This window comes from Brassica napus, chromosome C2 (assembly GCF_020379485.1).
Source record: "Brassica napus cultivar Da-Ae chromosome C2, Da-Ae, whole genome shotgun sequence".
In the NCBI taxonomy this organism is placed as follows: Eukaryota; Viridiplantae; Streptophyta; class Magnoliopsida; order Brassicales; family Brassicaceae; genus Brassica; species Brassica napus.
The window spans coordinates 45226696-45250215 of record NC_063445.1 but is presented as its reverse complement, the minus strand read 5'-3'; the positions used below and the strand labels follow the sequence as shown (position 1 = coordinate 45250215).

The window sequence follows — 23520 nt, the reverse complement described above, 5'->3', positions numbered from 1 at the left end:
TATATCGGTCCGCACTCTTATAGACTGGTCCAAAATGTGGCACGTGATCTCCATCCAAATATGCTGTTACGCGGAGATTAATGGCTAACACTATTTATTTTAAAATATAACTAGATTCTGACCCGCCTTTTTATATTTTTTGTTTTACATTTTTTTAGGTCTTTTCAATTGGTAATTTAAGCATTAGATATTTATTGGGATTATGTAAAGATTATTAGGTTATGGACCTTAAACTCTTAAGAGTATATGAAAATGTAAACTTTAACATGAGACATTTTGATGAGACGTGACTAATGTATAAAGGATTTGAGTCAATCTAGTTACCGTCAATAATTAGTTCTAAGCTGGAAAACTTAAAAAGTTGTCATGATACTAAACCTAACTACAAAAAATTAGTATATCGGTCCGCACTCTTATAGACTGGTCCAAAATGTGGCACGTGATCTCCATCCAAATATGCTGTTACCCGGAGATTAATGGCTAACACTATTTATTTTAAAATATAACTAGATTCTGAACCGCCTTTTTATACTTTTTGTTTTACATTTTTTTAGATCTTTTCAATTGGTAATTTAAATATAGGTCTAATGGCATAAAGCATAATAAATAATATTCTAAATAATGATAAAGATAAAAAAAATAATACTTGGACCATACTTTTATCAATGGGTCACACTGCTATTTTAATAGAGTAGATATAAAACTAGGTAAGAGTATTAGAAAAATAATTAAATTTACTATACATTTTAATTCATGATTTCCACATCCCTCTATATTCAAAAAATCAAACAATCTGCTCCGTTAAATGAACTGCAAAGCAAAGTGCGGCATGTGTTGCCTTCATCTAAGTCTTGTATAAGCACTTCCTTGTTCTCAGATCCCAAATATAGACTTGCCCATCGCCTCCTGAGCTCAACAGCTGCTTCACATCATGAATGCTAAGGACCTGACTGAACCATTCATCTTCAAGGTTCTCGTCAGCTCTTCCGTTTTTGTGGACACAATTAAGATATAACCTTCGTTACTCACAAAAGCTATGGTCTTAGAGTCTTGAGACACCTCAAAACCTTTCAAGCTTTTCTCCTCTCTCTCACTCACTATTATTTGATTTGACATAAAGCTAGGTAAAAACCCCAAATCCAAACCGAAATCGGTTAAAAATCCGAATATGTTTAAAATTTTGGTATCTAGAGAACCAAAACCGAATCCGACCCGAACCAAAATATTTTGGATATTCTGAATATATCCGATCAGATTTATAAACTTAAAGTATTAATTATTTTTAGATTTAATATAGAAAATAATATCCAAAATATATAAGATAGTTTGAAGTTCTCCAAAATGTTTGAAACTATATATAAAGAGTCAAACATAAATGTCTAAAATAGATAAACAATATTCAAAACACCACCATTACTTGAAATATCAAATATCTATTGATTATCTACCTAAATATTCAACTTGAACCAATTTTTATTGACATACATTAAATTTATATGTAATATATTGTTTTATTTTTAGATTTTGAGAAGTTTAAAGTATATATGAAATTTAAAATTAAAAAAATAATTTAAACTGATTATCCGAATCCGAACCGAACTCGCAAAGATCCAAACTGAACCTGAACCAAAATTTATAAATAATTGAATGTGACTGAAATCTTTAACCGTGAACACCCGAAACCCCCCGAAGTCCAAATAAATTTGATCTGAACCCGAATAGGTACCCGTTCTGGAATGGTCAAATTTTATCTCTTTTTATTTTTGTCAAAAGACGTATAAAGCAACACCCAACTTGAATGCCCAACTATAAAACACCCAATTCTTTCTCTCTGGGTGTGAATAGTGGATCAATTTGAATTTGTCAATGTTAGAGAGGCAATAGCAGAGTCCTTCCTATAAACGATATGTGGTAATGTGACTAAGGCTTCTCTGCATGCTTCTTTTGTTTTGCAATGAAGCTTCCATATATAAAATAATCTTAACTTTTATGGACGTGAATCGTTTGTTTGACCAGTAAAGATTATTTGTAATTCATTCACACAGTTTTAAGGTAAATCCCTAAGGATATTTAATTTTATGGTAGATTCTTGGTATGGGTATGTCTTCAAGGATGTGGGAATTCACTTTGGACCATGCTCGATCGTGTGTTCTTAATAATAGACATGTGTACCAACCTCATGGATTTCAGAAGGAAACTGCTGTGGTCTTCAATGTCGTAGCTCAAGTGCAGTTCCGCTCGTGGACTTTCAGTATATTCATGCTGAGAAGTTATCCGACACTGAAAAGGTACAGAGATCCCCTCTCTCTGTCTCTCTTTACAGATTTCACTTGAATACTGTTGAGGTTTTCGTAAGTTTTGATTTTTTTTTTTACTTATTTAGGCTCAAGCCTTTGAGATAGTAATTGCTGCATTGAGTCGCCTTACTGAAGTAATCTCGTATGATGATGAGTCTTTTTGAACAAAAAAAAAAGTCTTTCCATGATGAGGCTTTTTCTCAATGTCCTGTCTTCTCAACGCAGTGTTGGGATTGATTACTCCGGTTTGAGTTTGGCCAGCTTGGAGGGTTATGATTTTGTGTCATGGAAGTTACTCCACAAGGTTTATATGACGTCTTCAATCTCTGGAACTGCTCTCAGTTTCTTGGCTTGGAAGAACCGCAATCTGATTTGCAGAGTGCGCTTGACGGGTTCATGTCAGAGAAGAATGTTGTGTTTGGTAAGGTACACAGCAGAAGATGGACAAAGCTTTTCAGTGTCTCGAAATGGCTCTCTGTACACAAATATGTTACAGTTTGGAAGAATCTGAAGTGACACATAAAGATGGACAGATTCATGTGCGTATACAAAAATCGGGGAAAGCTTTGTGAATCTCGAGTTTCTGATCGTCCTGAGGCGTTCCAGAGTCTTCTTGTTCTTGATTTGTTCTTGCCATTTTTGTGTTGAAGATGTGATATGTTAGGAAAGTTCATTTTCGTTGAAGGCTTCAAAACAATGTCTTTCGTAAACTTTGTGCTCAGTATTATTCAAGCACTGCAAAGACGTAGAGAATGCCCTGAATATAAAAAAGATTAAATTTCTATGATGCCCTGAATGTTATACCAAAATTCCTACATATAAAACACACACTTTCTCCGATTTATAAGATGATGAAGCTCAAAGTTTCTAGATTTACTTAAGGATTGAGGAAAATCAAACCTGGGTTTTGAAGAAACTTGTCTTGACTTTGGAAGGGTTGATGACATAACTGGGAGCAGTGCCGTGAGAAGAGTTTTAAGGCCCTAAGATAAATTTTTTAAAATAAACTTATTTACAACTATAATGAAAACAATTTTGCAATATGATATTTCATTTTCACCAAATACACAAGTTTAACAATGTAAAAAAATAAGTTTATGCTATATTATGTCATATAGGAAAAAAATACATGAATTCAGAAGGTTAGTTAGTCTACTAAGTGGAAAGGGTTTTAAAAAAAAATAAGTTTAAACCACTAGATTAAATACTATTTTAAATTTTGGGACCCTAAAAAGTTCATATTAATCGGGTGCCTAAAGAGAATGCCTTTTTCAATAGCACGCCTCTGACTGGGAGAACTAATCAGAGAACTTGGTGACTAAAGCAGGATGAGGAAGACAACAACGAACAACATCAATCCGCGGCAAGACATCCACATTAGTTCTTAGAGCCAGAAGAAACGTATAATGATTTACTTTTTTTTTCAGAAAATAATAAAGAGGAAAAGTTCTATTTTTCTGTTCTCTGAAAAATGTTAAAGGTTCGTGAAAAGTTGATGGCTACGACATGAGCACCTTGTTTTGCAATCAAGCTTTTCTAAGAAACGATTACCAACTATTAATTGGCTTATGTTATAATGTATTAACAAAATATGTAATATAAAGTATCAATGGCAATTATTGTAAATCCTCTAGTACTTAAAGGTCTAACAATTAGGATGATTGAGGAAGGCTGTGAGCTTGCCACATCAGCCAAAATGGCAAAATTGTTATTAATTTACCAATGTAAGGTTAATCTTAAAAATTGCTTCTCTTTTACCAATGTAAGGTTAAGCTTTGTGAATCTCGAGTTTCTGATCGTCCTGAGGCGTTCCAGAGTCTTCTTGTTCTTGATTTGTTCTTGCCATTTTTGTGTTGAAGATGTGATATGTTAGGAAAGTTCATTTTCGTTGAAGGCTTCAAAACAGTGTCTTTCGTAAACTTTGTGCTCAGTATTATTCACACTGCAAAGACGTAGAGAATGCCCTGAATATAAAAAAAGATTAAATTTCTATGATGCCCTGAATGTTATACCAAAATTCCTACATATAAAACACGCACTTTCTCCGATTTATAAGTTGATGAAGCTCAAAGTTTCTAGATTTACTTGAGGATTGAGGAAAATCAAACCTGGGTTTTGAAGAAACTTGTCTTGACTTTGGAAGGGTTGATGACATAACTGGGAGCAGTGCCGTGAGAAGAGTTTTAAGGCCCTAAGATAAATTTTAAAAATAAACTTATTTACAACTATAATGAAAACAATTTTGCAATATGATATATCATTTTCACCAAATACACAAGTTTAACAATGTAAAAAAATAAGTTTATGCTATATTATGTCATATTGGAAAAAAATACATGAATTCAGAAGGTTAGTTAGTCTACTAAGTGGAAAGGGTTAAAAAAAAAAAGTTTAAACTACTAGATTAAATACTACTTTAAATTTTGGGACCCTAAAAAGTTCATATCAATCGGGTGCCTAAAGAAAATGCCTTTTTCAATAGCACGCCTCTGACTGGGAGAACTAATCAGAGAACTTGGCGACTAAAGCAGGATGAGGAAGACAGCAACGAACAACATCAATCCGCGGCAAGACATCCACATTAGTTCTTAGAGCCAGAAGAAACGTATAATGATTTACCTTTTTTTTCAGAAAATAATGAAGAGGAAAAGTTCTATTTTTCTGTTCTCTGAAAAATGTTAAAGGTTCGTGAAAAGTTGATGACTACGACATGAGCACATTGTTTTGCAATCAAGCTTTTCTAAGAAACGATTACCAACTATTAATTGGCTTATGTTATAATGTATTAACAAAATATGTAATATAAAGTACCAATAGCAATTATTGTAAATCCTCTAGTACTTAAAGGTCTAACAATTAAGATGATTGAGGAAAGCTGTGAGCTTGCCACATCAGCCAAAATGGCAAAATTGTTATTAATTTACCAATGTAAGGTTAATCTTAAAAATTGCTTCTCTTTTAATAATACAAGGACATGGATATGTTGAAATTATTAGATTATGGGCCTCTTTTTTTTGTCACAAAGATTATGGGCCTTAATCTCTAAAGTCTAAAGAGATTATCGTATGATTTATTTTTCTATTATATTCATTGTCAGATCGAGGCCGGCTAAAATAAACAAGGGTAAGCATTTTTATAATTATTACTCTCTATATGATTAATAATCATCGTGATAGCTGTTGTCAGATCTGAAAGCTGTCGTATTGTTCTCACATGCAATATGTAGAACTTGCAACTTTTATTTATTTATGGGTTTATATAAGGCTTGGGCAAAAAAACTGAATCCGAAGAACCGAACCGATCCGATCCGAAAAAGTAGTACTGAATTCGAATCGAAATTGATTAAATATTCGAACGGGTTCAAAATTTTGTTATTTAAAGAACTGAATCCGAACCCGACCTGAACCGAAGTATTTCGAGTACCCGAATATATCCGAAAAAGATTTATATACCTAAATATATTAATTATTTTTAGATTTAATGTATAATAAAAACATCCAAAATATATAAGATACTTTTAAATTGTCTAAAATATTTGAAAATATATACAAATAGTGAAAAGTAAATGTCTAAAATAGTTAAAATATACTCAAAACACCAAAAATACTTGAAATATCTATTGATTCGAAGAATGATTAAAAAAAAAAAAATCTATTAATATGTCCATAGCCTAAATTTTGAATTTTGTTCTAAAAAATATCCTAGTAGACTCTGTAAATTATTTTCTTTTCAACTTTATATATTTGTAACAAGTGCAAAATAATTATACAGAGTATATATGTATAAACATCCAAGACATCACCATCAAGGGACCCACATGAGACAAGCATGGGACCCACCTGACCCCATCAGTCAACCAAGACTTGACACATAGCAACAAAGTGTCGGCACAATCAGAAGACGACACGTAACAAGCATAGTGTCAGCACAATCAGAAGACGACACGTGGCAACCAATCAATACGCAACCTTCGCCTATAAAAAGAACCCATGAGGAAGAATGAAGGAGGAGCAATTTTCGCCAAGCTCTTTCTCACTCTAAAAATCGCTCTCCCTTCTCTCTAGAAATTTTGTAAAATTCTAAGTTCTATCAGCAACTTTGTAACCAAAGATTGTAACATCAAGATCAATAAAAGTAAGTATTAATCACAACCTTGTCATCATAAGTTTGTTTTTAATCCAGCAAATAAATAAAATCAAAATAAATTGAGAACTTTGTAAACAAATCAACAAAAAGAAAGTAAATAAAACTGGTATCAGATGCTAAAACGATGCAAAATGGTCTAAAGAATTTGACCATCAGGATATCTGACTTTAATCTATTTTAAACCCGTTAAAACGACCTCACCGTCTAAGTAAAACTCTGTCACTGTAGGTGTTCCTGGCAGCAAGTCCAAAGAAGGCAGTAAGACCGTTGGCAAGCCAGCAGTTGAGTCGAATTACACGGTTAGTAAAATTTTATGAGTTTAAAATCGGATTCAAATCATGGCATCTTCGATTAGAAAATTCTTTAAACCAAGAACCGCGTCGACCTCAGCGTCTTATTCAACTATTAATTCCAGAGAAATAATGACTAAGACAACGACCTTTAATCAAGAAATATCAAAGAATCAATTACCGCATATTAACCCTGAGAATATATATCAAATAGGAACGTTTGATTTCAAAACGGCTTATATTCAATAAAAGAACATGAACAAACTTTGTCTTTACAAAACGAGTTTGAAGAAATCAAATTATTATCCTCATTAGCTTTGGAGAAATATAAACAAAAAGGATTCAACTACATTCATTTCGGATTAATTCAAGTAGCTATAAAACCATTATTAAGAACATGAATTGATTCACCCATCCTTATGTTATTAAGAGACAAGATTTTATTAAAATTCGAAGATTCACTCCTTGGAGCAGTCCAATCAAATCTATGCAATGGAGCCGTATATTTTAATTGCGCTCCTAATTTTCAAGTTAGTCTACACGACCCAACTATACTCAACACTCTGACCTTAAATGTTCATTTACCTGAAATTAAATTTCAAAACGAAAGACATGGATATTTATTACTCTATAGAGTATATTTTAAACAATCAATTTCAGAATTCAACCCAAGATGTTTACTACAAGACAATAAAGGTGAAACAACAATTTTGGCCGTTCATAGCAAAGACACTCCAACGGCTACATACACACCTAAACAACTGAACTGGGATAAAATAACTATACCAGATCAATGGAAAATTGAAATTACGCAACCTCCCAGAAACATTGAACATAAAAATATATCAAAAATAATTGAACAAAGAGACGGAAAAATATTGTTACAATTCAGATCTTATAGAGATCCGTTACCACCCAGAATAAGTCCATACCACTCGAGAGCTTCATTTTCTGAATATCGCACTGGTCAATCCAGTACAAACTCAGAAACAGAAAGCGTAAATCAAAATGTTAGGCAAGAAGAACCAATTAAATTCAAAGCTCCAATAGCCGAGCCTCATCAAGATATGTATCCAACTTCACCAACTTTATCAGACTTTAAATCAATAAACGTTATAACCAAACCATACGAAATAAATAAACAATACATAAAAGAAGACTTTTATTCAAAACAAAATGAGGAAAAAAGGAAATGATATTTTAATACCTTTCCTAAGGAAGAAACTATATTATATCGAGAAAATTGGTACAATTTTATGAAATCTAAAGAAACGGACATTCCATTTTTTAAATGGTTTGAAGATTATGCAAACACAAATAAATTAAATTATCCATTCAAATCAATTAATGTAAATTCAACACTAAGCCAAGTTTGGGAACAAACGGATGGAAACAAAATAAGATCAATCCATTCACCTCTAAAGGATTTGAAAATAAACACTGCAAATAGACAAGTTATTGCAACCCCGTTTAAGACCGGAGCAAATAAAGATGATAAAGATCCAGTTCATATGCAAGATATAAAATCTACATATCAGCAAAACAATTATCAAAGCCAGATATTACACACAATATCTATACAAATAAATGAAATAGATATAACAATAAATAATAACGAGACCAATAAACAAGATCAACATCCCTTTTCATCCATAACTCCACCAATATTTAAACCAATGGGCATGCAAGTAAAATTACCAGACAATCCTATTTTAACGACAATCGCAGCTAGACTAGACAAATTAGACAGGGGCAAGAATATAAATATTATAGATGAAGGAGACAACGAGTCAACTTCAACTATAATAACCGAAGACGAACTTGTAATCAATCGAATAAAAAATAATAAATCAACAAAACCATATTATAAGAGACATACTCCACCAGACCTATTATTCGAAGAACACCATAAATACTCCGCAAATATGTATTCCGGAGTCGGGATATATGAATGGAATATTGATGGAAGATCAGAATACGAAATAATGAATTTATTACAAGAAATGAGAATTACCGCTATGGCCTATAAAGCAAAGGGAAATGATGATAAGCAATCATGTGTCCTATTAGTAGTAGGATTCAACGGAGCACTGAGATACTGGTGGGATAACTCACTAGACAGCGTTACCCGAGAATCAATTATCAATCATACTGAAACAAGAACAATAGAAAATCCTGAAGGAAATTTAGAACAAGTAGAAACACAAAACGCGGTAGAAGTATTAATTCATACTATAACTATGCACTTTATAGAAAATCCAAAAGAAGAATTAGAAAGTAAAAAAATAATCTTAACTAATTTGAGATGTCCGACATTGGGAGATTTCAAATGGTATAAAGATGTATTTGTAACAAACATATTTCAAAGAAATGACTGTACTCAAGCCTTTTGGAAAGAAAGATTTATAGCAGGATTACCAACATATTTCGCAGAAAGAGTAACAAATAAATTAAAAGAATACTCAGGAGGACAGCCACTCCCCTGGAATTCAATAACTTATGGACAATCATTCGCATTTATCAAAAAAGAAGGATTAACAATATGTCAAGAACACAAAGATAAAAGGAGAAATGAAAAATTCCAATTTAAAAGTAATATGAGATCATTTTGTGAACAATATGGATATAATCAACTCAATCCCCCATCAAGAATTAAAAGGATTAAATATAAAAATAATCAAGGAAAATATAGAAGATATTATAAAAAATATAATAATCAAAATAAATTCAATAAAAAACCTAATGATCAATATTATTCGAAAAATAAAAAATCTTATAAACCAAACGATAAACGAAAAATTTTATGTTGGAATTGTAAAAGGCCAGGACACAAGTCCTCAGAATGCAAAATGAAAAGAAAAATCAACGAAATATTTCAGGATCAACCTGATATTCAAGAAAAATTAATGAAATTATTAATATCAGAATCAGAATCGTCCAACGAATCAAGTAACGAAACCTCAGAAAATGAGATAGACAACATAAGCAATTCTTCAGAAGAACCACCAGAGTTATCTGACAACTTATGCAACTGCAAGTTAATTAATGTCATTACAAAGGACAACGATAAACAATTCTTATTAGAAATAATCGATAAAATTGACAACCCTGATATCAAAAGAGATTATTTAATAAAACTGAAAGAAATAATTTGTAGAGAAAGTGAATTACTAACCCCAGATACTTATACTTTAAACAAAATATTCGAAAAATATTCAACCCAAAGTTTGTTTAGACAAGTAACAACAGGAGAATTACAAACCGAGGTTAAAAAAATAAAAAGTCAAATAAAAGAATTACAAATAATAGTTAACCGACAAGAACTAAGTCAATTTCATATGGATGCAAGACTGGCAATAATAGAAAATAATTACAATAAACCAAACGACACTAATATTGAACCATCCACAAGTAATCAAAATACATCTTTAGACAAACTAAAGGGAATAGTAATAAGCGAACCAAACGAAGATGACACAGAATATATACAAATGATCAAGAAAATAAATTACCAAAAATGGTATACAAAAATAACTTTACATATCAATAACAACTTCAAAATAAATGTAATAGCTTTAATGGACACAGGAGCAGACTATAACTGCATCCGAGAAGGAATTATACCAACTAAATATTATGAAAAAACAACTGAACGTCTAAGTGGAGCTAACGGCACCAACTTAAAAGTTCAATATAAATTACCAAGCGCTAAAATATGTAATCAAGGCTATTGTTTTAAAAATCAATTCATAATGGTTAAAAACGTATCACAAGAGTTAATTCTTGGAACTCCATTTTTTACGCAAATATATCCATTTAAAGTAAATGAGATAGGAGTAACAACGAAAATAATGGGAACCAAATTAACGTTCGAATTTTTATCACCTATGAAAACAAAAGAAATATTGAACCTACAAAAAAATACAATAGGAAAAATGATCAATTTAATCAAAGATAAACAAAATCATATTCAATACTTACAAGAAGAAATAACATACAAAAAAATAGAGGAACAACTCAAAATGCATACACAATAAGTAAAATAAAAGAAATAAAAAACAACTTGATAAAACAAGTATGCTTTGAGCTACCAAATGCCTTTTGGCAAAGAAAACAACACATGGTAGAACTACCATATATAAAAGAATTCAACGAAAGAAATATACCAACAAAAGCGAGACCTATCCAGATGAATAAAGATTTATTAGAAACCTGTAAAAAGGAAATAAAAGAATTATTAGATAAAAAATTGATAACGCCTTCCAAATCCCCTTGGAGTTGCGCAGCCTTTTATGTAAACAACCAAGCAGAAATAGAACGTGAAGTACCACGATTAGTAATCAATTATAAACCGCTAAACGGTGTACTACAATGGATCAGATATCCAATACCCAATAAAAGAGATTTATTAAAAAGACTATATAATGCAAAAATCTATTCAAAATTCGATATGAAAAGTGGATTTTGGCAAATCCAAATTTCAGAAAAAGATAAGTATAAAACAACATTCACTGTACCCTTTGGTCATTACGAATGGAACGTAATGCCATTTGGTCTTAAAAATGCACCAAGTGAATTCCAAAATATAATGAATAACATATTCAATGATTATTCTAAATTCACAATAGTATATATAGATGATGTTCTAGTATATTCAACATCAATAGACCAACACATAAGCCATATCAACACGTTTCTCAATATAATAAAAAAACATGGATTAGTAGTATCTGCTAAGAAAATGTCATTATTCCAAACAAAAATAAAATTTCTAGGACATACTATATACCAAGGAACTATTACACCAATAGCAAGATCCATTGAATTTGCAAATAAATTCTCTGACGAATTAAGGGAAAAAACTCAATTACAAAGATTTTTAGGATGTCTAAACTATGTTTCAGACTTCCTACCAGATCTAAGAAAATCTATTCAACCTTTATTTCAAAGACTTCAAAAGAATCCAAAACCTTGGACTAATCAACATACTTTACTCGTAAACAAGTAAAAGAAAAAGTCAAAACTCTTCCTTGTTTGGCACTTCCAAATCCTGAGGCAGATATGATCGTCGAAACTGACGCATCAGAAATAGGATATGGAGGAATACTCAAGCTAAAATTACCTGCAGCTAAAACAAAGTCAATAATCCGATTCCATTCAGGAATCTGGTTAGGACCTCAAAAACATTATTCAACTGTTAAAAAATAAGTCCTCGCCATAGTCAACTGTATATCTAAATTCCAAGACGATTTAATTAATAAAAAATTCTTACTAAGAGTCGATTGCAAATTGGCAAAAGAAATATTACAAAAAGATGTAAAGAATCTCGTATCCAAACAAATCTTCGCAAGATGGCAAGCTATATTATCCGCCTTTGACTTTGATATACAATATATCAAAGTAGAAAACAACTCTTTACCTGATTTCTTAACAAGAGAATACTTGCAGGGAAAAACTAATCAAGATGGCTGAACAAAAAAACAAAAATCCGATGACGACATCAGATTATGTCAAGAATCAACCACATTTGCAAGGGCAAACACTTACACCAAATCCATATTCAGCATTAGCGGAATATCCACCGCTATCTTATACAAAATCAGCCACAGAAGGATCTACCTCAAAAGCGACTGTCCCAACAACCAAAGAGCCCGAAACCCCTACCAAATCGACCTATTATGTCAAACCCCAAAAACAGCACCTGATGACTACTCAATTCACCAAACCAATAACCTTACCTCAACTAAAAGCCTTTGTAAACAGAACCTTTTACCCAGACTGTCCTTATCCAACCGATAATATAACCAAAAACCACACCTTCTATGAGTTTATCCTAGTAGACTCTAGATCTATCGAAGTAACCCATTACCCAGACCAAAAAGACAAAAATACCATTGCCTACTCAACATGTAAAATCCTCAACATTCACCAATCCAAAGACCTAGGGTTTATCCACCATCACACAACAAAACCCTTTGTTACCCCAGGTTTTCATATTCAAGGATATACCTATACCGACTATCAAAATGCCTTTTTCAGGGCATTCTTCATCAGACCCTACGACCACTCCTGGTTCTTCAGCTTTGACCAAAATTGTTCAAAAGCAATACCCGGGTGGTTTGCAGAATGGTGGTACTGGTTTGGACCATCAGACGCAATTTACCCAACCAACTTACTCAAGACCTCTTTCGAGGTTTACAAGAAGCATATTCCAGATCAACCAATCGGACCCTTAAACAAGATTTTCTTTCACATCGATATGGGCATTCCCTGGATATGCTCATGGCACTTCCAACTAGCCCTACATCTTCAAGATATGCCCTATTCTCTTGTCAGAGAATTTAGGGTAAAATGGTGGGAAAAATATAATCAAGACCGATGTAGCTATTTAAATATCCAGAAATACTTTGACACCATCAAGCAAGCAAAACAAGTTGTCCAATCGGTTTCAAAAACAGTTCCCCTACTCTTACCAAGTCAGATACAACAACCTTCTTAGAAGAAATCAAGTCCTGCTACTTCAACTACATCTTCTTCAAGCCAAAAAAGATCTACGCAATCAAAGAAAGAAAAACTGGCACAACTCATCGATCAATTGATGGGCTCAAGCTCCGAAGAAGAGGACACTAACAACGATACCAACGACCCGTTCGGCGGACCTCTAGCACAAGACCCCTTCGAAGAATGATCAAAAAAAAAAAAAAAATCTAGTAATATGTCCATAGCCTAAATTTTGAATTTTGTTCTAAAAAATATCATAGTAGACTCTGTAAATTATTTTCTTTTCAACTTTCTATATTTGTAACAGGTGCAAAATAATTATACAGAGTATATCTGTATAAACATCCAAGACATCACCATCAAGGGACCCACATGAGATAAGCAGGGGACCCACCTGACCCCATCAGTCAACCAAGACTTGACACGTAGCAACAAAGTGTCGGCACAATCAAAAGACGACACGTAACAAGCAGAGTGTCGGCACAATCAGAAGATGACATGTGGCAACCAATCAATACACAACCTTCGCCTATAAAAGGAACCCATGAGGAAGAACGAAGGAGGAGCAATTTTCGCCAAGCTCTTTCTCACTCTAAAAATCGCTCTCCCTTCTCTCTATAAATTTTGTAAAATTCTAAGTTCTATCAGTAACTTTGTAACCAAAGATTGTAACATCAAGATCAATAAAAGTAAGTATTAATCACAACCTTGTCATCATAAGTTTGTTTTTAATCCAGCAAATAAATAAAGTCAAAATAAATTGAGAACTTTGTAAACAAATCAACAAAAAGAAAATAAATAAAACTGGTATCAGAGCAATTGATAATAGAACAAAATAATTGATAATAGAACCAATCTTCCGTATACCCTAACTAAATGTCAACCACAATCTTACATAAATTAAACCCTATCAACTATTCACTAAACCCTACACGGAAATATAACTCTAATCTCATCTCAATCTTAATTTACTAAACCCTACATGGAAGTATATACCCTAACTCATTGTCAACCCTAATCTTTCATAAACTAAACCGTAGCCACTTATCTCTAAGCCCTACATAGAAATATAAACCCTAATCGAATGTCAACCCCAATCTTCCATATACCCTAACTAAATGTCAACCACAATCATACATAAATTAAACCCTATCAACTATTCACTAAACCCTATGCGGGAATATAAATCCTAATCCAATGTCAACTCCAATCTTTCATAAACTAACCCCTAGCCACTAATCACAAACCCTACATGGAAATATAAACATTAATCCAATATCAACCTCAATCTTTCATAAACTAAATCCAAATTTCGAAATGTAAGTAACATGCATTTCCATTCTATATGATCATATATAATAGAAAATGTAACAAACGATATAGCACATTACATATATTTTGTTCAAATTTTGAGGTATCTATGATTACAGGGAAGAAGGTAATCACTAAACCCTACACGAAAATATAACCCTAATCCCATCTCAATCTTAATTTACTAAACCCTACATGGAAGTATATACCCTAACTCAATGTCAACTTCAATCTTTCATAAACTAAACCCTTGCCATTTATCTCTAAGCCCTACATAGAAATATAAACCCTAATCGAATGTCAACCCCAATCTTCCATAAACTAAATCCAAATCTGAAATGCCAATAAGATCTATTTCCATTCTACATTAGCATATAGAATAGAAAATGTGACAAAATAAATAGCATAATACATATTGTTTACATTTTGAAGTGTTTATGATTGCAGGGAAAGAGGTAATGCTTACACCAAATTCAAATTGACTGTAGCGAAAGAAATAAAGATTGAGAGAATTAGAGAAAGGAAGTGGGAATTCACTTTGGACCATGCTCGATCGTGTGTTCTTAATAATAGACATGTGTACCAACCTCATGGATTTCAGAAGGAAACTGCTGTGGTCTTCAATGTCGTAGCTCAAGTGCAGTTCCGCTCGTGGACTTTCAGTATATTCATGCTGAGAAGTTATCCGACACTGAAAAGGTACAGAGATCCCCTCTCTTTGTCTCTCTTTACAGATTTCACTTGAATACTGTTGAGGTTTTCGTAAGTTTTGATTTTTTTTTACTTATTTAGGCTCAAGGCTTTGAGATAGTAATTGCTGCATTGAGTCGCCTTACTGAAGTAATCTCGTATGATGATGAGTCTTTTTGAACAAAAAAAAAGTCTTTCCATGATGAGGCTTTTTCTCAATGTCCTGTCTTCTCAACGCAGTGTTGGGATTGATTACTCCGGTTTGAGTTTGGCAAGCTTGGAGGGTTATGATTTTGTGTCATGGAAGTTACTCCACAAGGTTTATATGACGTCTTCAATCTCTGGAACTGCTCTCAGTTTCTTGGCTTGGAAGAACCGCAATCTGATTTGCAGAGTGCGCTTGACGGGTTCATGTCAGAGAAGAATGTTGTGTTTGGTAAGGTACACAGCAGAAGATGGACAAAGCTTTTCAGTGTCTCGAAATGGCTCTCTGTACACAAATATGTTACAGTTTGGAAGAATCTGAAGTGACACATAAAGATGGACAGATTCATGTGCGTATACAAAAATCGGGGAAAGCTTTGTGAATCTCGAGTTTCTGATCGTCCTGAGGCGTTCCAGAGTCTTCTTGTTCTTGATTTGTTCTTGCCATTTTTGTGTTGAAGATGTGATATGTTAGGAAAGTTCATTTTCGTTGAAGGCTTCAAAACAGTGTCTTTCGTAAACTTTGTGCTCAGTATTATTCAAGCACTGCAAAGACGTAGAGAATGCCCTGAATAAAAAAAAGATTAAATTTCTATGATGCCCTGAATGTTATACCAAAATTCCTACATATAAAACACACACTTTCTCCGATTTATAAGCTGATGAAGCTCTAAGTTTCTAGATTTACTTGAGGATTGAGGAAAATCAAACCTGGGTTTTGAAGAAACTTGTCTTGACTTTGGAAGGGTTGATGACATAATTGGGAGCAGTCCCGTGAGAAGAGTTTTAAGGCCCTAAGATAAATTTTAAAAATAAACTTATTTACAACTATAATGAAAACAATTTTGCAATATGATATATCATTTTCACCAAATACACAAGTTTAACAATGTAAAAAAATAAGTTTATGCTATATTATGTCATATAGGAAAAAAATACATGAATTCAGAAGGTTAGTTAGTCTACTAAGTGGAAAGGGTTTAAAAAAAAAATAAGTTTAAACCACTAGATTAAATACTACTTTAAATTTTGGGACCCTAAAAAGTTCATATTAATCGGGTGCCTAAAGAGAATGCCTTTTTCAATAGCACGCCTCTGACTGGGAGAACTAATCAAAGAACTTGGTGACTAAAGCAGGATGAGGAAGACAGCAACGAACAACATCAATCCGTGTAAAGACATCCACATTAGTTCTTAGAGCCAGAAGAAACGTATAATGATTTACTTTTTTTTTTTCAGAAAATAATAAAGAGGAAAAGTTCTATTTTTCTGTTCTCTGAAAAATGTTAAAGGTTCGTGAAAAGTTGATGGCTACGACATGAGCACCTTGTTTTGCAATCAAGCTTTTCTAAGAAACGATTACCAACTATTAATTGGCTTATGTTATAATGTAGTAACAAAATATGTAATATAAAGTACCAATGGCAATTATTGTAAATCCTCTAGTACTTAAAGGTCTAACAATTAAGATGATTGAGGAAGGCTGTGAGCTTGCCACATCAGCCTAAGTGGCAAAATTGTTATTAATTTACCAATGTAAGGTTAATCTTAAAAATTGCTTCTCTTTTACCAATGTAAGGTTAAGCTTTTTGAATCTCGAGTTTCTGATCGTCCTGAGGCGTTCCAGAGTCTTCTTGTTCTTGATTTGTTCTTGCCATTTTTGTGTTGAAGATGTGATATGTTAGGAAAGTTCATTTTCGTTGAAGGCTTCAAAACAGTGTCTTTCGTAAACTTTGTGCTCAGTATTATTCAAGCACTGCAAAGACGTAGAAAATGCCCTGAATATAAAAAAGATTAAATTTCTATGATGCCCTGAATGTTATACCAAAATTCCTACATATAAAACACGCACTTTCTCCGATTTATAAGTTGAGGAAGCTCAAAGTTTCTAGATTTACTTGAGGATTGAGGAAAATCAAACCTGGGTTTTGAAGAAACTTGTCTTGACTTTGGAAGGGTTGATGACATAACTGGGAGCAGTGCCGTGAGAAGAGTTTTAAGGCCCTAAGATAAATTTTAAAAATAAACTTATTTACAACTATAATGAAAACAATTTTGCAATATGATATATCATTTTCACCAAATACACAAGTTTAACAATGTAAAAAAATAAGTTTATGCTATATTATGTCATATAGGAAAAAAATACATGAATTCAGAAGGTTAGTTAGTCTACTAAGTGGAAAGGGTTTTAAAAAAAAATAAGTTTAAACCACTAGATTAAATACTATTTTAAATTTTGGGACCCTAAAAAGTTCATATTAATCGGGTGCCTAAAGAGATTGCCTTTTTCAATAGCACGCCTCTGACTGGGAGAACTAATCAGAGAACTTGGTGACTAAAGCAGGATGAGGAAGACAGCAACGAACAACATCAATCCGTGGCAAGACATCCACATTAGTTCTTAGAGCCAGAAGAAACGTATAATGATTTACTTTTTTTTTTCAGAAAATAATAAAGAGGAAAAGTTCTATTTTTCTGTTCTCTGAAAAATGTTAAAGGTTCGTGAAAAATTGATGGCTACGACATGAGCACCTTGTTTTGCAATCAAGCTTTTCTAAGAAACGATTACCAACTATTAATTGGCTTATGTTATAATGTATTAACAAAATATGTAATATAAAGTACCAATGGCAATTATTGAAAATCCTCTAGTACTTAAAGGTCTAACAATTAAGATGATTGAGGAAGGCTGTGAGCTTGCCACATCAGCCAAAATGGCAAAATTGTTATTAATTTACCAATGTAAGGTTAATCTTAAAAATTGCTTCTCTTTTACCAATGTAAGGTTAAGCTTTTTGAATCTCGAGTTTCTGATCGTCCTGAGGCGTTCCAGAGTCTTCTTGTTCTTGATTTGTTCTTGCCATTTTTGTGTTGAAGATGTGATATGTTAGGAAAGTTCATTTTCGTTGAAGGCTTCAAAACAGTGTCTTTCGTAAACTTTGTGCTCAGTATTATTCAAGCACTGCAAAGACGTAGAAAATGCCCTGAATATAAAAAAGATTAAATTTCTATGATGCCCTGAATGTTATACCAAAATTCCTACATATAAAACACGCACTTTCTCCGATTTATAAGTTGATGAAGCTCAAAGTTTCTAGATTTACTTGAGGATTGAGGAAAATCAAACCTGGGTTTTGAAGAAACTTGTCTTGACTTTGGAAGGGTTGATGACATAACTGGGAGCAGTGCCGTGAGAAGAGTTTTAAGGCCCTAAGATAAATTTTAAAAATAAACTTATTTACAACTATAATGAAAACAATTTTGCAATATGATATATCATTTTCACCAAATACACAAGTTTAACAATGTAAAAAAATAAGTTTATGCTATATTATGTCATATAGGAAAAAAATACATGAATTCAGAAGGTTAGTTAGTCTACTAAGTGGAAAGGGTTTTTTAAAAAAATAAGTTTAAACCACTAGATTAAATACTATTTTAAAATTTGGGACCCTAAAAAGTTCATATTAATCGGGTGCCTAAAGAGAATGCCTTTTTCAATAGCACACCTCTGACTAGGAGAACTAATCAGAGAACTTGGTGACTAAAGCAGGATGAGGAAGACAGCAACGAACAACATCAATCCGTGGCAAGACATCCACATTAGTTCTTAGAGCCAGAAGAAACGTATAATGATTTATTTTTTTTTTTCAGAAAATAATAAAGAGAAAAAGTTCTATTTTTCTGTTCTCTGAAAAATGTTAAAGGTTTGTGAAAAGTTGATGGCTACGACATGAGCACCTTGTTTTGCAATCAAGCTTTTCTAAGAAACGATTACCAACTATTAATTGGCTTATGTTATAATGTAGTAACAAAATATGTAATATAAAGTACCAATGGCAATTATTGTAAATCCTCTAGTACTTAAAGGTCTAACAATTAAGATGATTGAGGAAGGCTGTGAGCTTGCCACATCAGCCAAAATGACAAAATTGTTATTAATTTACCAATGTAAGGTTAATCTTAAAAATTGCTTCTCTTTTAATAATACATGGATATGTTGAAATTATTAGATTATGGGGCTTTTTTTTTTTGTCACAAAGATTATGTGCCTTAATCTCTAGAGTCTAAAGAGATTATCGTATGATTTATTTTTCTATTATATTCATTGTCAGATCGAGGCCGGCTAAAATAAACAAGGGTAAACATTTTTATAATTATTACTCTCTATATGATTAATAATCATCGTGATAGCTGTTGTCAGATCTGAAAGCTGTCGTATTGTTCTCACATGCAATTTGTAGAACTTGCAACTTTATTTATTTATGGGTTTATATAAGGCTTCGGCAAAAAAACTGAATCCGAAGAACTGAACCGATCCGATCCGAAAAAGTAGTACTGAATTCGAATCGAAATTGATTAAATATTCTAACGGGTTCAAAATTTTGATATTTAAATAACTGAATCCGAACCCGACCTGAACCGAAGTATTTCGGGTACCCGAATATATCTGAAATAGATTTATATACCTAAATATATTAATTATTTTTAGATTTAATGTATAATAAAAACATCCAAAATATATAAGATACTTTTCAATTGTCTAAAATATTTGAAAATATATACAAATAGTGAAAAATAAATGTCTAAAATAGCTAAAATATACTCAAAACACCAAAAATACTTGAAATATCTATTGATTCTCTATCAAAATATTGAAACCAAACCAATTTATATGTTAAGTTTAGGTATTTTAACATATGTTATTCAAATTTATATGTGATATTTTATTAATATATTTGAGAAACTTAAAGTATATATTGAATTTTAAAATTTTAAAAATCATTTAAATGGGTTATCCGAACCCGAACCGAACCTGCAAAGATCCGAACCGAACCCGAACCGCAATTTAGAAATACCCAAATGTGGTTAAAATCTTTAACTCCAAAAACCCGAAACCCAAATAGATCTGAACCGAATTCAAATGGATACTCGAACGTCCACCCCGTGGTTTATCATTCATCTTGAAACGATTTTTTGATGGTTTAAACAATTTTATTTCGTATTTTTACTGTTTTTTTTTGTCAACTCTTATTTTTACTGTTAAGCTCAAAACTTAATTTTTTTGTCAACTCGTATTTTTACTGTTAAGCTCAAAACTTAACACAACGTTATTTATTTCGAAAACAGTGGATTTTTTTTTTTTGATAATTCAGGGTTCCCCACTTACGTGGATCATTCCCTGGGCCCGGTTAGACAGCGGTCCACTTCACCCGGAAAGGCTTAAACCTGGGCTGAGGACAAGGCCCAACACCCAGTACCGCATTTGATGACAGGATGGGCAGTTCCTCTCCGCCTGGCGTCGAACCCGGGAGCATGACAATTGGCCCCTAAGGTCTTTACAAAAACAGTGAATTTTTTAGTGTTAAATTGTCGGTAAAGTCATATTTTACTTTATAACAATGTAACTCGAAACAATGTAATTCGAATGATTTTTGAGTGGATTTTTTTTTTTTTTTCAAAAAACAATGTAACTCGAATGACTATTTAGATTTCTTGTGTACGGTTTTGACTTTGATTGTTCGATTATTTATTGTATAATCTCGATACAACCTGATAAAAAAAAATCTCGATACAACCATACAGATCATAGTGGAGCTGGATACAGCCAAGCCACTGTATAATTTAGAACATTAATTAGTTTTCTTTTTGTTGCTAAAATAGAACATTAATTAGTTGCTTCTTATATTTATCAACTTCATGCAGGAATGTGACTTTTTTTTTTTTTTTGACTAATGCAGGAATGTGACTTGAGAGCCTCATAACACATTAATCATAACCAAAGCTGCCAAGAAATGGATGCTAAAAAAAATCTAAGCCCTATATGTCGTCTCTCTCATCCGACTAACCCTCACACCCTCTCTTCTCGAACCATTGAAGACCAACCTAAGTCTGTTTGTTTTGTGTGTTGCAGAAAATTGTTTACGTGGAGAGATGATTTTTATTTCTGCTGCACCACCTGTGATGTGGAGTTTCACATGAACTGTTACATGCAACCAAAGAAGCTCATACACCCGTATCATCTTCAACATCCTCTCGTTTTCATAGATAAAAATAATAAAACCCAAACTGATAAATGCTCTTGGTGTGGTTCAAACATCACCAGCTTTTACTATCGTTGTCCCATTTGTAGCTTTTGTCTGGATATTTCTTGCTCCTCAAACTTCCCCTCTCTTACTATCTCAGATCCTAAAAGCCATCACCATTCTCTCTCTCTTTTTCCACGTCCCCTATTAGTCCCATGTGATGCTTGTGGGTTGATCAATCAATCGGATCCAAGCTACGTTTGTTTTCAATGCAGTTACATTGTCCATGAATCTTGTATCAATTTACCACGAGTCATTAAGATCACACGTCATCAGCATCGTCTTTCTTATACTCCTTTCCTCTCCCATGCAATTTGGTCATATGCCGGATATGCCACAAGACTGTTGAAAACAAGTATGCTCAGTATTCATGCAACCATGAAGGTTGTTCTTATGTAGCTCACTCGAAATGTGCGACTCATTTAGAAGTGTGGAACGAGAAAGAAGTTGAATGGGAGCCTGAAGAACCAGACGATAGTGAAAACGTTGCACCATTCAAGAAGATCGGTGTTGGTTTGATAGAACATTTTTGTCATGAACATCATCTAGAGAAGTACAAAGATCATGCGGACAAGACATGTCAGGCGTGTGTTCTTCCTATTGACTCACGTGACTTCTACAATTGTATGCAATGTGATTTTTCTCTCCACGAGGTATGTGCCAACCTTCCTCGAAAATTGGACCATGCTTTGCATAAACATTCGCTTATCTTAGACACGTCTCAAGAAATTTATGATGACGTGATATGTTCAGTTTGTCTTCGAAAGTTCAGTGGTTTCTGGTACAAGTGCATAGAAAAAGATTGCGTTTGTATGTTTAGCGGTGCATATCGAATAGATGTTCGATGTATTTCTCTTTCTGATTATTTCACCCATAAAAGTCACAAATGTTGGGGGTGGATTTACATCCTCACTCAAGGCCCATTAGACAATGTACTAGGCCCATTTGGCTAGAAAACCCTAGACATATTTTTCTATAAATAAGGAGCTCCTCCTTATGAGAAAAGATCTACTCTTCTCCATGGAATACCTAGAACACTTCTCACAAAGAGTTTATGAATTCTTAGATTTAGTTTACACTTGTTATCATACATGTAATACAATCTTTGATCAATAAACTCTTTTTGATGTTCATTTTCCATTTGATTTCTATGTTGATTTCTCTTTAACCTCAAGAATTTAGGAAATCTATTTTTTAAATTCTTCATTGTATGAATCCGACAAACACACCATTTTCGGTTCAAACAGTTGGCGCTAGAAGGAGGGGGCCAAAGAGAACAATCTTCATAGCATATCAAACTTGGAAAAAACTAGACTTGGAAAAAAAAAAAAAAAGATGAAGCTTTCTCCTCCACGCGAGTTCATCATCCGATAAAAGAGAAGACCTCGACATCCTCTAGTTGGGGACATCTATTCCATTCACGAGTTTGACCTCGATTCGAGTTTGTCGGGCCAGCTTCAGTCTCCACCGCCACGTCTCGAATCTAATCACTCCCCGAACTCAGCCCATGCTTGATCTCGGCTTCATACAATCTCCCCTCTCCTCTCACCAACAAAACCGCTTGGACGCCATTGATAGACAGATCAACAGCTCTGAGATTCCTCAGGAGCTTTTCTGAACATGTTGAAGGAGATGAAGAGAGACGCCGTGAGAGTTCTCGATTTGGAATCAAGCACGCGTCTTGTTCGACGAATTGACTCAGAGAGCTTCTAACATCACCTGCGCAGTTTGTTTCTGCGACCAAGATCAAGTCTTTACTCGGTTTGTTACTCCTCGCAAACCTCATGTTACGGATTCCACACTTGAGGCGAAGAAGCTCACCGGCCACGATAGGGAGAAGATGAGTCTCGTAAAGCTTGCTACTTTGGTTTCATCACGGCACTACCTGCAACCACTTCAACCTGAGACCAAGTTTGTGGTATGAATGCATCTCGACATCACCTGTGACGAGAACTGAAGTGAACTAATCTCATGGAGAGATGCCACGAAGAA

The 23520-nt window shown here is 33.4% G+C and overlaps 1 pseudogene; it reads left to right on the top strand.

The window, feature by feature from the left end:
* Positions 1-1841: 1841 nt before the first annotated feature.
* Positions 1842-5651, top strand: LOC125581841 (annotated as a pseudogene).
* Positions 5652-23520: the final 17869 nt, after the last annotated feature.